General features: G+C 42.0%; 1 long non-coding RNA gene and 1 pseudogene across 1 annotated transcript; both read right to left on the bottom strand.

Moving 5' to 3' along the window:
- Positions 1–393: 393 nt before the first annotated feature.
- On the bottom strand, positions 394–14,952 carry LOC116592524. Its single transcript, XR_004286502.1, has 4 exons — positions 14,844–14,952; positions 7,254–7,258; positions 2,190–2,197; positions 394–403 (listed from the first exon to the last, which is right to left on the bottom strand). It is a non-coding gene; the product is annotated as an uncharacterized LOC116592524 (long non-coding RNA).
- Positions 14,953–15,530: 578 nt separating this feature from the next.
- On the bottom strand, positions 15,531–15,869 carry LOC116593627 (annotated as a pseudogene).
- Positions 15,870–16,442: the final 573 nt, after the last annotated feature.

Raw genomic sequence — 16,442 nt, forward strand, 5'->3', positions numbered from 1 at the left:
TGTAGTTTGGAGGCGACATAGTCTTTATTTGGATATGCTATGGGGGCCCATATACTGAGTAACCAGAAAAGCTGCCATTTTTGAGTGGAGCCCAGAACGAGAGGAGGATCTGCAACAAGTCTACACTGTGAACAAGCTGCTCTGCCACTTGGGAGAGTGGGCCCAGCACATCCAGGCTGCTCACATTGTTAGTGGGGGCTAAAGACATGGCTTAGAGCCTCTGGCAGGCTCAGCAGGCCAATCAGCCACATCTCAGACCCTTAGGATTTTAGAGCGAAAACCTACCATCTTCTGCAGATAATTACTTTCCATTTGCTATTGGGTCTTAGTAGAGACTGAGTACTTAGCCATGGCCACCAAGTTGCCATGTGACCTGAGTTGAGCATCATGAACTGGGTGTTATCTGACCCACCAAGCCAGAGTGAGGCATGATTGGCAGCACTCCGTCATCAAATGGAAGTGGTTTATATGACATCAGGCTCAAGCAGGTCTGAGGCATGAGGAAGTTACTCAAGGAACTTGCCCAAATGCCCATGGCTCCCACTCCTGCGACCTGACCTTCGTAATTAGCTTTCTGTGTCAGTACCAGGGAGCCAAGACCAAAGCCAAACCATAACAAGGGCCAGAACAGGGGAGAGAACTAACAGCTGAATCCAAATGGATCCGAGGGCAAGGATGATCTATTTCTGAAAGGGTTCTCTATCTCAGGGTCCAGTCAGAAAAGACCAGAAACCACACTAGTAATTTTGACTGGGAAATTTTAACATAAAAAGCGTTAACTAGTAACAAGGGATCAACATTTCAGAAAGGTAAAGAGAACTGTTAATAATACCAAAATAGCAGACACAGAGTGCAGCCACTATCTCTAAGACTGAGAGAAAGTAACCAACTCGGAGAAGTAACCAACTTGGGAAACGCTTACTCTAGCTGACATGCACCTCTTTGGAAAGGACATCTCTGTACATGAGTAGCCCACTGGATGGGGATGTTTGCTGAGATGTCACAGGAGAAAAACTGCCCAAGAGAGTGGGGGTGGGGGCTGCGTTGGGGAGTTAGCTGGGAAATCTCCTGCCGGGGTAGTGATGGAAATCACTGGACGTTGTGCATCACTGTGCTTCCATGCAAGAAAACAAGAAAAATAGAGCACCAGAAAGAGAAAGGAAAGCTCCTTCCTCCCTCAGTGTCTCCCCCATGCTCTCCAATGTCAAGTCCTAATATTGCACTAGCTGACAAACGAGAAGCCCTCCAGGGTCTATCTCCAGGAACACCAAGCAGAGCAAAGAAGAGTGTATTTGGAACCGAAACATTAGTATCTGGCATAGTTTCAAATAGGCCAATATGGTAAGTACAGGTTTAGAGAATGTCCTCGGTTCACCAAAGTGATTTGCAATGTCAAGTTTGCGATCACTGACAAGAGGATATTGGGACTAACTAGTAAAATAAGGTAGACATGATGGCTATGTCCATGAACCTACTCCTAACTATGGAATCACAAGGTCGCAAGTCTGCCCTCCCCAACCCAGTTCTTGAAAGAAATAGAACAGGCCAGCCAGCATCCTTCTCTTTGTGGGTTGGCCTAAGACCTAATGAGACAGAGCTCCGCAGCATGCTCTGTGAGGGCTGCGCGCCCATGGCTAGTAACTTCCCACAGCGTTAGCTGGAACTGAACAAAGGGAAATTTGGAGTAAACATTTGCTACGGAAGCATATAAACCCAATTTGAATATCTTAAAATTCAATTGTTACTATGAATTACTGTGAATAACATGAATTCACCAACTTATTCAGTCAAAACAGTCAAGCTGGTTGCTGGTTGCTACTACGATTCAATTTAACTTCCCAACCATGTAAAGGATTCGTTGAGAGACACTGGAAAGTCTTCTCTAGGGAAAGTTTTAAGAATAGAATTTTATTGTTCAGGTTTTCCGGGGACTTAATTTAGGTATAATTGCTCCTTTTTTCCCTTTTGACTACTAAAAAATGGCGACTGATTGAAGTTCCACACAGAGAGATTCCACACAGCAATCTGCCCACGTGACCAGAAGGAGCCTTGAGGTGGGCTAAGTGCCAGAGAGATCCCATTCATTACTTCCAGGTCTGGGTTAGTTTTCTCTTCTGGCCTGGAAGCTCATTTTCCCTGAACTGAACTAGTGAACCTACCGTGAACTCAACTCCGTGCTCTGTGCTGACAGAGGCTTCTGGAGAAGAAACAGTCTAGTCAGCATAGAGAGGTATGAGAAGCCTTCATTCTTTTGACAAAGGAACTAAGAAAGGACCTCAGTTGGACGGCACCAACATTAGCTATGAGGGATATCAGAGAATGGGGACGGCCGTGTTTGAAGGAATTCCCCCTGGGCAGGGCTCATGAAGAAGACAGCACTTGGCTTCACCTGACACTTTGTTGGGTGGAGTGGCATGTGGGGTACCAGTCATGGAAAGATTTAAGCATTAAAGATACCAATCCTAGGTCCTGGTTCTAGCTCATCTCCTCACAAGTTGAGGCCAAGTGTGACTTGAGGTCAAGTACTTACTGAAGTTCAATCTGCTTATTCCTGAAGGGACAATGGTAACATATAACGCCCCCCTCCCCCCACACACACAGTGAGACCATGTAAACAACATCATCATTTATTATTCTCATTTATTCCATCATCATTTATTATTCTCGAGAAGGCACCCTTAACAAGACTCCAGGGCTAATCAGAATCTCAATTTTCCTGGCCTTACCTACTTAGGGTCATCTTTGAAGAAAAAAAAAAAAAAAAGGATTTAAATCAATTTGAAAGGAAAGTCACCTTCAGCTGTGTAATTCACCCAGAATAAAGACAATGGGAAATAAAACAACATCCCAGATTCACATACTTATATTTGTTTGTTCTTTCTTTTAACCTAAAGAATGCAGTGATTTTTTTTTTTTTTTTTTTAAAGCTGCAAGCAGCCGTGCCAAGTGTCCAGGTTTCTACAGCATATGACAGCTGAGAGTCCGGGATGGGTCGAAAGCTCTATTTTTAGTTTTTAGTCAAAGGATAAAAACCAGACCTTCCTGTGGGAATCATCTACACTGAGTCATGCAACACCATCAGGCCAGAATAAAATAGCTCTAGAACCCAAAGCGTTCATTACCTACAAAATAAAAAAACAGAAGCAGTTTAGAGGTTTCTCTCCCTGTAACCTTAGAGCTTCTGTAACATTCTCCGAGATAAACAAGTTGCCCTCAGTCAGTGCAGCTGGACCAGACAACAGACCTGAATGTTCAGTGGCAAAGAGAAAAATTAAATTAAAACTTCAGTGTGTGAATTGCAAATTCAAGGTTATTTAAATCTAAGGCAAGGAAGAAAGCAGCTGGTCACGTTAAAGATTATTCAGTAAACTGTCTGATAATGTTAAAGCCTGCTGCCCCACCTTGAATCTGTTTCCCTTTTTTCCAAGGTCACGTACACAATACTCGGCTCCTTTAAGACTGTGCAGGACGTGAGCACAGAGATGATAGTCAACACTGCCTCGGCGTTAGGGACTCACACTCAGAAATTTAGACATCATCTGGCTTGAACACCTTCATTTTTAAAGAGGGGGTACCTGGCACCTACAGAATTTTAGCAGCTTGCCTGGGCTATTAGCAAGTTAGTGGAAGGGCCAGATCTAGAACACACAGAGCAGAAATGCTCAGTGACTATAAATGGTTGAAGTCCTAGTTTTCAACAGGAAAGAGAGCAGGTTCCAAGAACTGCAGACTATTGTCATGGAGGAATCATAAATTCAGAGCCAAAAGGAGCCCCAGAAATCATCTCTTCTGACCCACTCCTTTTAGAGATAAAACAGGACAAGACAGGAAGTTTCTGACCTAGCAGCATTCAACCAGTTAGCGACAGAGCCTGGGTTAGAATCCGGGGTCTCTTGACCTCTGCCTGGGGATCTTTCTGCTACACTAGCATTGAGATTCTTCTCAGGCGAAATTCTAGAATTGATTATTAAACAAATGGCTTGGGAGCATTTAAAAAAGAAAGCAGTCATTAGCAACCAGCATGGGTTCAGTTAGAACAAGTAAGTCTGGCCAGGCTAACCCCATTTCCTTTTTGATGCAGTTACAAACACATGTATACAGTACTATAGTAAGCCGAAGTGGGGATACACTCCAGCAGAACTGAGGCGGGCTGTATTTATCCAGCTTAAGACTATAACTGACCTATCTCGGTCTGTATTTTTCCTCTCCTTGTTTCCCTGCCCTAAGCCTTTTCCAGGACTCAGCCATCCTCCACTTCTCCACCTAAGACAAGCCAACCAGTGAGAGTCTACCTGCCTTCTTCTACAGTCTTTGTGCAACTGGGATCCTTTACCTTTTCCAACCTGGATCATATAATTGTAGAATTGGTTTTTTGGGTTTGGGGGTTTTTTTTTAGTGAATGGTAAATACTGGGGAGAGGACACATAAACATAACATCCTCACTGCAGGAAGACATTGGGAGCTTTAGAATCACCTGGGGATTCTTCTCGTATGATTGGGCATGTACTACGCATCCCCAAATGCAAAGAGCCCCAGGAAAGAAGATACCATTAGCAGGAGATATATGCAGAGATGAACATCTCTCGGCTTGTGATGACATCAAACAATCAGGCTCTCCCATGGACCATCATGGCATGGGTTATTATGGAGATAAGAGGTAGAGGACCTTTGAGGGGACTTGAAAAATTTGCAGTGAGAGAAGAGGTGTTAATCTATATAAATCTTTGTCAAATCCTTCCCTTGGGCTTAGCTTACTTAATAACACTGCCAACCAGCAGGATGTCAGGGGGCGACGTGAGGTCATCAGAGCCTCCTAGACTAGGGAGACTCACCCAGGAATGTTCATAGGACAAATCGCTTACCTTAATTGCCAAAGACTTCCATGGTCTCCTCATCAAACATTGCAACCAGATTTTAAGGCACAGCCCATGCTGATTGATAGTTCTAGAGTCCTCGAGAAGTTGACCACTGTTCTCTGTTCTTGACTCTTCAGGGTTTAATTGATGACTTGGATGAAAGCATATGTTAATTGTTGATCAAGTTAGTAACCAGAAATTTAGGCTCAACTTAACTTTCTAATAATTCCATGCAAAGATGGTGCAGCCCCCAGAAGAGAAAGTTCCCACTACCCAAGGTGGTAAAATAGAGGTTGGGTGAAGCATGGTGGGGACACAGCCAAGGGGATGCAGTGCACCTTGGAGGCTATGGACCTAAATATCTTTAAGAGTTCTTTCCATTTGGGGATTCAGTTATTCTAAAATAAAGATCCATGAAAATAGCTGAAATGCAACTGTGTAGTGTTTGCTTCTTTTTTATTACCCTCTTTTGGTTTTGCCATCCAAAGTGACAAATGCCATAGGTACTCGATATGTTCCAGACCTGGATGAGTAACTCAGGGGAGACCAGCCGACAACGGAGAGTTTCTAGGCAAAAAGAGTGAGAGTGAGTCCCAAACAGACGTAAAAATTATATTTGCAACGTGTTTGAATGAAAAAAATATCCCAGAGGAATAATGATTTGTTTACTCTATAATACCCAAGTGTAGGGGAAATATTACTTAAGAGCAGAAACTGGGCCTAAAATATGTTTCCATTTTAAATCAAATAACTCATGATGAGATGTTTTATGGTCACTTTTTAAACGACAGTATCCAGGATGCTGTCAGACAAATATGTAGCCAGAGGAGCTCTCGTCCCTTTTGGAAAGGAACCCAAGGGTGCATGGTTCCATGAAGGCCAGGAAGCATGCATGTGTCAGTTCTCAAATAGTCAAAACCCGTCCTGTCAGAATCATCTCAACCATTAGGAAATTACTTGACATCAGCAACGTCCTCCCCATTTTCCTAAACATTGTCGTCAAAATAATGCCGACAAACAAAAATGGATGAAATGTCCATATAATTTAGGATCTCCCTAGTTAGTGACAGAGAGAAGTATATAAATCACAGGTTGGCAGAAGTTATGGCAGGGGTCGTGGACAAGGAGTGGGAAAACAGGGCCCCTTCCGGGCTCCATGATTCTATCACTATGGACCCCCATCTGGGCCTCACGTTCTCCATTAATGCTTGTTTTAGAGGGAAAGATGCTTGGAGATGAGATATTCTAGCTCAATCCCAAAGGATGAGAAGAATTCAGGCACATGAAGAGGTTTTCAGGCAGACGTCTCATGTGCAAGGGTCCACAGGAGAGTCAGTTGGGGGGTTGTACTCAAGACCTACAGGGGTGTGGCTGTGAGGCAGGGGAGCGGAATGGGTTGGAGGGCCTGGAGGGGCCAATCCTGTAGGGCATTTGTGCATGTAGGGTTTTTTAAATAAGCACTATGGAAAACAAATAAATGATTTTAAGCAGGACAGGGACAGGTTTTGAGTTCGACATTTAAAGCTGACTCAAGCTCTTCTGTGGAGAAGAGATTGCAACAGCATCAGGAGTGTAGTAAGTAGAAAGACCAGCTTGGCACTGACGTGGTGCAAACAAGAGTAATGACAGTTTCAAAACGAAGTGTAGCGGGGAGAAGTGGAAATTGAGATACAGTTAAGTGGTAGAACCGAGAAGACTTGTAGCTGATGACGGAGTTGTTATTGTATGGATAATCTCATAAAGTATAAGTAGGTTTTTAGAAGTCTGGATGTCTGCACAAGTGCAAAGCATTGCTATTAATATGACAACACAGACCAAATTGCATGGTTCAGGCTATAAAAAGCTACTCTTGGTAAACATGGCTGCTAGATTTATTCCTGAGCATGAGGAAAGACTCGCATACATACATTTACCCACCAGGCAACTGAAGAGCTCGGAGGGTCCTTTTGATAGGCAGGGCAAAAAACTATCCACAATAATTACTATTCCAAGTATTTCCACTATAATTCCCTCACTAAGGACAAGTTAGAGCTGTTCCTTTTGAGACAAAGCTGTCCTTGCATACCTAGGCAACATCTTGAAGTCACAGATCCATGTGGATCCCATGACTGGTTTCATGACTGTTTTCCAAGAGGGGCCTTCCCACCCCTACTCGTGGAGTCACCTAGGGCATCCTTGACAGCCTACTACTTTTATAGGACATCAGGACTTGCAAAAGATGCACACGCCAAGGCAAAAATAGCCATGCAATTTTGGAAGCCCCAAATAAAACCATATTCATTATGTTGTATAGAAAAATGAAGTAGTTTATTATCTGAACTTTTTATCTTTGGCTATAAGGATGAGCCATATTTAGACATAGCCCAAATCACTGCTCCATAAAGAGCTTAGGGCTACCCTGACTCTAGAAGATGCTATATAAAAAACCTGGTTCTATTTCCAAGGTTGCTATAGAACCAAAATAAATCATCAGCAGTCTGTACATTCATTTATACATACATACTGTACCTTCTCTAACTGAAAATATTCACACAACAGATTGAATCCAATATGCTTTCCCTGAAGATGTTATTCTGAAAAATAGAAGTGCTATTACCTAAAATAAAAAGGATAAGAACATTAATTGCGCAGTGTTTCTATTGCCTCCACACTCTCTCCACTGATGATTCTCTTAACCTCTCCAAACACAAAATGATCCAAATAAAGATCTGAGTTGAATTTGAAAGTATATGGTCCTATCCCAATATTTTGAGCAGCTTGCCTTCACAAGTCAGAATTTAACAACTGTGGTCTAGGGAATATGTCTTTAGGAAATGCTTCCAATCCCCTTGGGATCAGTATTTGTTTCTAGGTATTGCAAAGCAGAAAATAGATACCAGTATAGAGTGTCCAATGTGGAATCCTTTTGAAATTGCATGGGTGCCTTTTTCTTTGTTAAGTGAAGACTGTTTTTGTTTTTGTTTTTGTTTTTCCTTTTTGCTGAATTTTATTATTCTTTTTGTTTTATTTTTTCAGTGTTCCAAGATTCATTGTTTATGCACCACACCCATAAAGACTGTTTTAAATGATATCACTCAGAGTGAGTAAGGATAGTGTCGGTTGGTAATAGCACTCACAATTGTTCTCCTTTTTGAAAGTAATTAAACAATATGAATCAAAAGCAATAAAAAGATTGATGCCTTTTACATAGGTTTAGCCTCAATTTTTGAAACTGTAGCCTAATAAAATATCCAAAATATGGAAAAATGAACATATGCACAAAAAAGTGTTTCAGATCATTAATAGTAAAAAAAATGGGGAAAACTATTTAATAATTTAAAAAACTAGAAAAAAATATATCTAACAACAGGGGAATGATTAACTCAATCATGGTCCATCCACCTAATCTAATAAGAAACCTTTTTTTTTTTTTAAAGATTTTATTTATTCATTTGACAGAGAGAGATCACAGTAGACAGAGAGGCAGGCAGAGAGAGAGAGGGAAGCAGGCTCCCCGCTGAGCAGAGAGCCCGATGTGGGACTCGATCCCAGGACCCTGAGATCATGACCTGAGCTGAAGGCAGCGGCTTAACCCACTGAGCCACCCAGGCGCCCAATAAGAAACCTTTTTTAAAAGTAGGGTTAGGGGAGCCTGGGTGGCTCAGTCAGTTAAGCATCTGCCTTTGGCTCAGGCGTTGTAGGATGGAGCCAAGTCAGCCTCTCTGCTCAGTGGGGAGCCTGCTTCTCCCTCTGCCCCCTGATCCTGCTTTCTCACTCACCATCTCTGTTGCTATCTCTGTCTCTCTCTCTCAATAAAAATAAAATATTTTTTTAAATAGGTTATAAAGATTATGAAACGGTATGAATAGTGCTTCTAATAGTAAATAACGAGTTAAGCTTTATAATTACTTGACCCCAGTTATATAGAAAGGAAACGCCCATACCAGTAAGGCCAAACTATCCAACCTGGTGTTCCACTTGGGAATCAGGTGAACAGAGTTGTTAAAAGATGAACTGAGTCACATTACAGTTTTTAAGAGCTGATGTGAGCATTTATCAGTTGGAATCCAGCATCGCCAAACAGGAAGTGACTGGGAGCATTCTGACCACGGGAGCCAGACTTCGAGAAAGGGCAGAAGCCAAGACAGGAAATGATTCGATCGGCTCTGGCTTGGTCCCGTTGGTGGTTGTGCTTGGTTGTCCTTCGGCTGCTTTCATTTTGTAGCCCTGAGACTTTTGCAGGCTTCGATTTTGGATTTCCTTACGAGGTCACCATGGCATTAGGGCTCCCCAGGAGCCCAGCAGCCTCCTTGTTCAGGGTAACAGAGACACCACACTCCAGTCTTCCCCTGCCCTGTGTTCTGTGCGGGGCATCCGGTAGCGCGGAAGCTTGGCCGCACCTGAAGGCCTGTGCTGTGTGTGCCGTCAGTCTCCACCTGCTTTGTGGGTCCTCTAAGGGAGGTCACACTGAATGGAGTGACACGTTGTGAGGACAACCAAGGCAAAGTGCTGTTAGGGCTGGCGCCTGCTGTGTCCATGCCTCTCCTTATGGACGACATGAAAATCCCTGGAAATAGAAGCCCAAACAAATAAACAAACAAACAAAACCCCACGAAGATGGTGTGTCAATAATGCACTAAAATCCACCTGGAAAAAGTCAAAAATTAGCCTTTTTTGGTTATCATACACGATTCCTAATGACGATTTTTTTTTTCTTAAGTTCACCAGGTAATAGCCTTGAGAGGGCTATTGTAATGATCTCCCTCGAAAACAGACTTCCCTGCTTCCAAGGCCCTCCCCAGCGTTACCTTTGTTCTGCTGCAAACACGCCATGGTTAGGCACAGAGAAGCTTTGGCCTCAGAGCTCTGTCTCCGAATCCCAGGCTTAGATCTGTCCAGCCCTCTGAGAAGTATGACTTGTAAGGAAAAGCCACCCTGGGGCTCCTTAGATTCACAATTTATCTCTACAGTTTCCATGTTATCTTGTTATCCTGGTGTTGCCTTGAGGCTCTTGAAAATAACACTTAAAAACATTCACGCATCTCAAGTCTGTGAGTCCTTTTATCCTCCACCTTGTTTGAAAAAGGGGCAACGGAAGCTTGGAAGTATAAAACAGACTTAAAGAAGGAAATGAAGATGAAGAGGAAACAATAGTAGGAAAAGAAGTTGCTGCTAGAGTAAGGATAGTACCCATCACGCACGTAAACATCCTTAAAAGACGGAGCTGGGCATTGGATTTCTAGCTCCCCGGCACCCATGGCAAGCATGGAGGAATCACTATTGTCACTAACATGGGTTCTTTATGGTTACTTTGGAGAATTCTAAAAAGTGCCCATCAATGGATGCATGGGTAAAGAATATAGTATATGTACACATAATAGAATATTACTCAGGCTCAAAAAAAAAGAAGGAAATTCCGCCATTTGCAACAACATGGATGAACTTGGAAGACATTCTACTGAGCGAAATAAACCAGTCACAGGACAAGTACTGCATGATTCCATTTATAGGAGGTAGCTCATACAGTCAAATTCATAGAAGCAGAAAATACAATAGTGGTTACCAGGGACCAGGAGAGGGGGCAACACATGGTTGTTGTTTCACGGGAATAAGGTTTCAGTGACATAAGAGGAATGAGTTCTGGAGATCGGCTGTCAGCATAGGACCTATAGTGAATAGTAGAGTATTGTGACTTCAGCATTTCTTAAGACAGTGGATGTCAGGTTGTATTCTTACCACCAAAAAGGGGGGACATAGGAAACTTGGGGAAATGTTGGGTATGTCTCTTATCTTGATTATGGTGAAGGAATCACAGGTGTTTGCCTATGTCCAAACCCATCAAACGGTAAGAATTGCCGAATTCAATTCTTTGGATGGAGATTATACCTCAGTAAAGCTATTGAAAACAAATAAAGAAAACCACACTTAACCATTTTTTCTAATATTTTCAAACAACAGGTTTCCTGAACAGAAATCCATAATCAGAACAAAACATAATCAAGGATTGTTTAGTTAATGGGGTAATGCTTCTGACACACAGAATATAGATGACCCACATAATCCATGTTCATTTCTATCAAAATGTTCTACTTTTAAGCATAATGCATTGTATAAAATAAATAATAAAAGGGCTTTGTGGAATAAGGTTATCTTTCCATTGTTTGTATTTGCTTACTCATAGCTTTTTCTATTGCAAAGTGGGTAAAGGAAAATTTTCCTTGCTTTGATCAAGAGCATTGATCAATGTGTATACACTGATAAGCCCTTCATTGGTGATCTCAGGACCTTAGCTCCACTAGTATGTAAGACAGTGTAGGACTAGAAATGAAGTTACTTGGGTTCAGGGTAGATATAACATCTCTGCTTCCTGTATTTCCACAGTGAGTGCCCTTCAGCATATGGGAACAATGAGTTAAAACAATCTCATTTGTAAAAGTGAATGTGATCAGTATGTGTGATACAGGTTTTAGGCTGATCCGTCGGCTTACAGTGACATAAGCTTGCATGAGAGCACCCCATTACATTTATCATCACATCATAATTTTTTAAGGTAAAGTGAGACTTTAATATAATACAGTTGCAACTGGTTAATAACATGGCTATAATTCCATGTACACTTGTCTGCAAGTGATGATAGCCTGGTTGGTTATTTTTAAGTCACAGATGTTTTTTGAGTGTTTGCTCGCTATACAACTGTGCTAAGGTGTAATTGATGTAAATAAACTGTCCATATTGAAATTGTACTATCTGATGAGTTTTGACATAATAAAATCCCATGAAACCATCACTGTAGTCAAGTTAATGAACCTGCCAATCACCCTTGAAAGTTTTGCTGTTGTCTTTCACACTCTTTTATTGTAATTGTTTTGTATCTGCCTGTTTCCACTATATGGCAACAAATTTACTTTTCGGCATCCATTTCATAGTGATGCAATGGATGTTTATCCTTTGCTCTTTTTACTTTATTTTTTTTAAAGATTTTATGCGTTTATTTGACAGAGAGAGAGAGAGAGATCACAAGCAGGCAAGCATAGAGAGAGGGGAAGCAGGCTTCCCACCAAGCAGAGATCCCCATGCGGGGCTCAATCCCAGGACCGTGAGATCATGACCTGAGCCGAAGGCAGAAGCTTAACCCACTGAGCCACCCAGGTGCCCCATCCTTTGCTCTTTAAATGCAATCAACAATTGTCACTTTTACAGGGATCATGAAAGGATCCCTGTAAAACAGAGAAAACTTAGGCTCTAGAAGGGAATTAGCTTCTAGGTATTTAAGTAGGGCAAGATGCCAGGAAGAAATGGCCAGTCCCGTCTCAGGACAGGAACAGAACACCCAAAACGAAGAGGAGGTGAGGACAGGAGTGGGGAGGACTTGGTATCACTTCGCATGAGGAAGTGGCATCAGGAAGAAACAGAACAATCTGATACGCTGTGCAGGGAGCGTCCACCTTCATTTCATTAAAGGAGTAAAATATGTGTAAAACTATGCCAGGGACGGGTGAAATCCTCCATAAAAGAAAAGAAAGGAAGAACCAGGAGACCAAAAGAAAGAGAGAATTGAAAGGAAGGAGAACAAGATATGAAGAGTAAGAGGAAAAAGACAAATGGCAAACATTCCAGTGGGGCCTTTGGCTAACGAACGTACACAGACTGACTTTGGTGGTTAAGAAGCCAGAGAAGGGGGGCGCCTGGGTGGCTCAGTCGGTTAAAACCTCAGACTTGGGCTCAGGTCATGATCCCAGGGTCCTGAGATCGAGCCCCGCATCAGACTCTCTGCTCAGTGGGGAGCCGCTTCCCCCTCTCTCTCTGCCTGCCTCTCTGCCTACTTGTGATCTCTATGTCAAATAAATAAATAAAATCTTAAAAAAAAAAAAAAGCCAGAGAAGGTAAGGTCCTGGAACGGGTCCCCTCGGATGCCGGTCTCTTGTGACTCAGTGGCTGAGGCCAGAGCATGAGACAGGAGGGTAACTGATCTGGAATATGTTTCCTCTGCCATCTCTGCCCATCACCAGAGAGGGAGACAGAGGGAAAACTTTCCCTCCTCAGGAAAAAAAAAGAGCTATTTTTATCAAGTCCAGTGAGCCTGAATTGGCAGATGAATATTGTTAATTGGTGCTGTTTCTTCAGTGCAGGAGACAGTTTCCATCAGAGTAGCAGTTCCTCCGCCCAAACAACAATGTATTCATAAAAACAAAATGAAGTTTCAGAATCCTTGTTCATAATGAGCTCACAATCCTGTGCCCCTGCACTTTGCTAGAAAAGGAAACCCCATCTTAAAACTGTAGCCATGACGTCCTCTCTCTGGGCCATTCGTTCCATGGCGACAATGCAAATGCGATTTTTTTTTTCTCTAAGAATTTCTACATTTAGGTGTCAAATCATGGCCTAATTGTGAGGCTCCCTTCATCAGCAGACTTTTCAAGGAGTTCCTGATTGAAAGCAACCAGGCAACTCTGCTAGGTGTACCTTGTTCTGAAAAGCACGGGGTGGGGGGTGGAATTAAAATGGAGGGTAGAAGCACTTCCCCCTTTAAGAAATACCAATTTAGGGGGCGCCTGGATGGCTCAGTGGGTTAAAACCTTTGCCTTCAGCTCAGGTCATGATCCCAGGGTCCTAGGATTGAGCCCCGCATCTGGCTCTCTGCTCAGAGTGGAGCCTGCTTCCCTTCCTCTCTCTGCCTACTTGTGATCTCTGTCAATCAAATAAATAAATAATCTAAAAAAAAAAAAAAAGAAATACCAATTTTGTCTATCTCACAGTTTCATGAACTTGACAAATGTATATTCCCACATAACCACAACCACGTTAAGATAGGGAGCACCTACCTCACCCCAAAATTCCTGGTCTTAGACAACCACCGATTTTTCTTCTGTCACTGTGGATGAGTGTTGCCTTTTATAGAATTTTATATAAATGAAGTTAATATCATGACTTCCTGAAAATTCCACTTAATTTTTTTTTAGGGTTGATTTATTTATTTTAGAGAGAGAGTACACATGCACGTGGTTGCAGAGAGGGAGAGAGAGAATCCTTAAGCAGACTGCCCACTGAGCATGGATCCCCATGCGGGGCTCGATCCCCCAACCCTAAGATCTGAGCCAGAACCAAGAGCCACATGCTTAACTGACTGAGCCACCCAGGTGCCCCTCAATTAATGTTTTTGAAATTCAGTCCATGTCGCACGGACATCAGCAGCCCATTCCTTTTCATTGCTTACTAATGTTCTATTATATGATTGTAACTCAATGTGTTTACCCTTAAGACATTTGGATTCTTTTCTGTTTTAGGCTATTATGAACAAAGTTATCATGAATATTAGCATCCAAAAATTTTTGTGGACATATGTTCTCATTTTTCTTGGGTAAGCACTTAGGAATGGAGCTGCTGTCTCATATAGTAAGTGTATTTTTAACTTAAAAGAAACTGCCAACTGTTTCCCAAGCTAGCTATACCACTTTGTATTTCCATCAATAATGCCCAAGATTTCCAGTTGTTCCAAACCAGAGCCAGTGAAATGGGTGTAAATCTATATCTCAGTGTGGCTTTAATTATACTTTCCGGATGACAAGTAATGTTGAATAGTTTTTCATGTATTTATTGGCCATTCATTAAGTTCTCTTGTGAAGTGTTTAAAATCTTTCTCCCATTTTTTAAAAAAATAGGGCTGTCTTCTTATTATTGGTTTGTAAGAAGAGTTCTTGTAAATTTTTTAACACAAGTCTCCTGTCAGATATATATTGTATCCTTCAGTCTAACTTGCCTTTTCGTTTTCTTAAAGGTGTCTTCCAACCAACTGAATTTTAAAATTTTGATAAAATTGAGTTTTGCTCCAGTTTTTATAGTTTGTGTTTTGTGCTTTCTCCATAATTGCCAAGATTTTCTCTGGTTTATCGCCAGACATTTTATAATTTCAGGTTTTACACTTAGATCTATCTGCCATCTTTTTTTTCCCCCCCAAGCCAAATTGTATCCAGCTTTATTAAAGATACTTTCCACAGATAATCATGGTACTTCAGGCAGGACATGGGCAGACAATCGGTAACAGTATACAACAACTTTCAAACTCCCTTCTTCAATGGACTACCAAAATCAGAAATCCATTATAAAACCCAATGAACTCTTCATGGAATGCCCTGAACAGGGAGAGGTTAGCATGAAGGTTGTCATGTCACACTTACCAGGTCTTTCAACGGGTTTTCACAACCTGACCCTGACTTTCAGGAAATGAAATGAAAATGGCAGAGGTATCCATCTGAAGATGCAAAAGCTAAAAAAGGAATTCTTTTGAAGGACCCCATCTCCATGGTGACACTGGAGAGTCTAGATTGCCTGACATACTAGAACCATTTCTTGGAGTCAGGTTCCAACAGGTGTCTGGGTTTAAGGGAGTCAAGTCTATGTTGGAGGCAGAGGGAGAAGAAGACATAAAAAATAAATTTTAGTCTTTCCACATGACAAAGCCTTTGTGCCAATGTGGCTCATGTGTGTCAACATTAAGGAATCCCTCCTTCTGGAAACCAAGAGAATGATTCTCAAAACTCGGAGAGGTGTTTTCACTCCTATCAATCTAGCTTTGGAGATATTCTGTTAGTGATCTATGTCCGTCCCCCAGCACAACAATGAAGCATTCTGTGTGCTAACAACAGGGCTAAAAAAGGTAAAACAAAATTTTGCATTTTTATAAAACTGGATAAAAAGTCATATTTCAGACTGTACAGTCAACGGAATACAGTTATCAAAAATGCACAAACTTCCTTTGGCCGGTCCAGCGGCTTCAGCTTTCTGCGCCTGCTCTACTCGGGCATCTCCATTTGGGCCTCTCCATTTTCTGCAGGGGTGCCCCCGTCCTTGCCAGCGTCAGCTTTCCCCTTCTTCCTTTGGGTTCCTTCTCTCCCTTCTTGGCAGGGGCCTTTTTAGGCTTGGGTTCTGCTTCAGAGAAGGAGGTTTAGCATATAACTTTGCAGATCTCCTCTGTGGTTTATCCTTCACCTTGGCTTTATCTCCTTTAGCATGCCCTTGGGCCTTTCACTTGGGCATGGCGGCCATGGAGTGGGACACAGGTGCTGGGTGGGGGGCATGTGGCACGCGCTGGCTTTGGCCAGTCCAGGGTCGTTCTCACCTCTTCTTCTGATCTGTCTTCCATCTTGTGTAAATTTTTGCGTGTGGCATGAGAAACAGATCTTGAGGTTCTTTTTCTTTAATCAGTGTCTATTCGGATACTCAAGGCCCAATTGTTGGAATGACTATCCTAATGGATTAACTTGTATCTTTATAAACAATCAATTGACAATACATGTGCAGTCTATACCTGGATTTCAGTCGATAGATCTGTATGTCTATCCATATGCAAATATTACATTACCTTGATTAGTTACTTCCCAGAAGGTCTTGAAATCAGATAGTTACAAGTCATGCGACTTTGTTCTTTTTTTCCCCTTAAAATTATTTTGACTATCTTAGTATTGGCATTGGATTCCATATAAATTTTAGAATCAACTTGCCAATTTCTACCCAAAAATCCTGTTGAGATTTTGATTAGCGTGGCTTTCCATCTACAGAACAATTTGGGTACCATTCACATAATTTTATTTTAATTTATCTTACTTTATT

Source organism: Mustela erminea, chromosome 6 (genome assembly GCF_009829155.1).
Source record: "Mustela erminea isolate mMusErm1 chromosome 6, mMusErm1.Pri, whole genome shotgun sequence".
Classification (NCBI taxonomy): domain Eukaryota; kingdom Metazoa; phylum Chordata; class Mammalia; order Carnivora; family Mustelidae; genus Mustela; species Mustela erminea.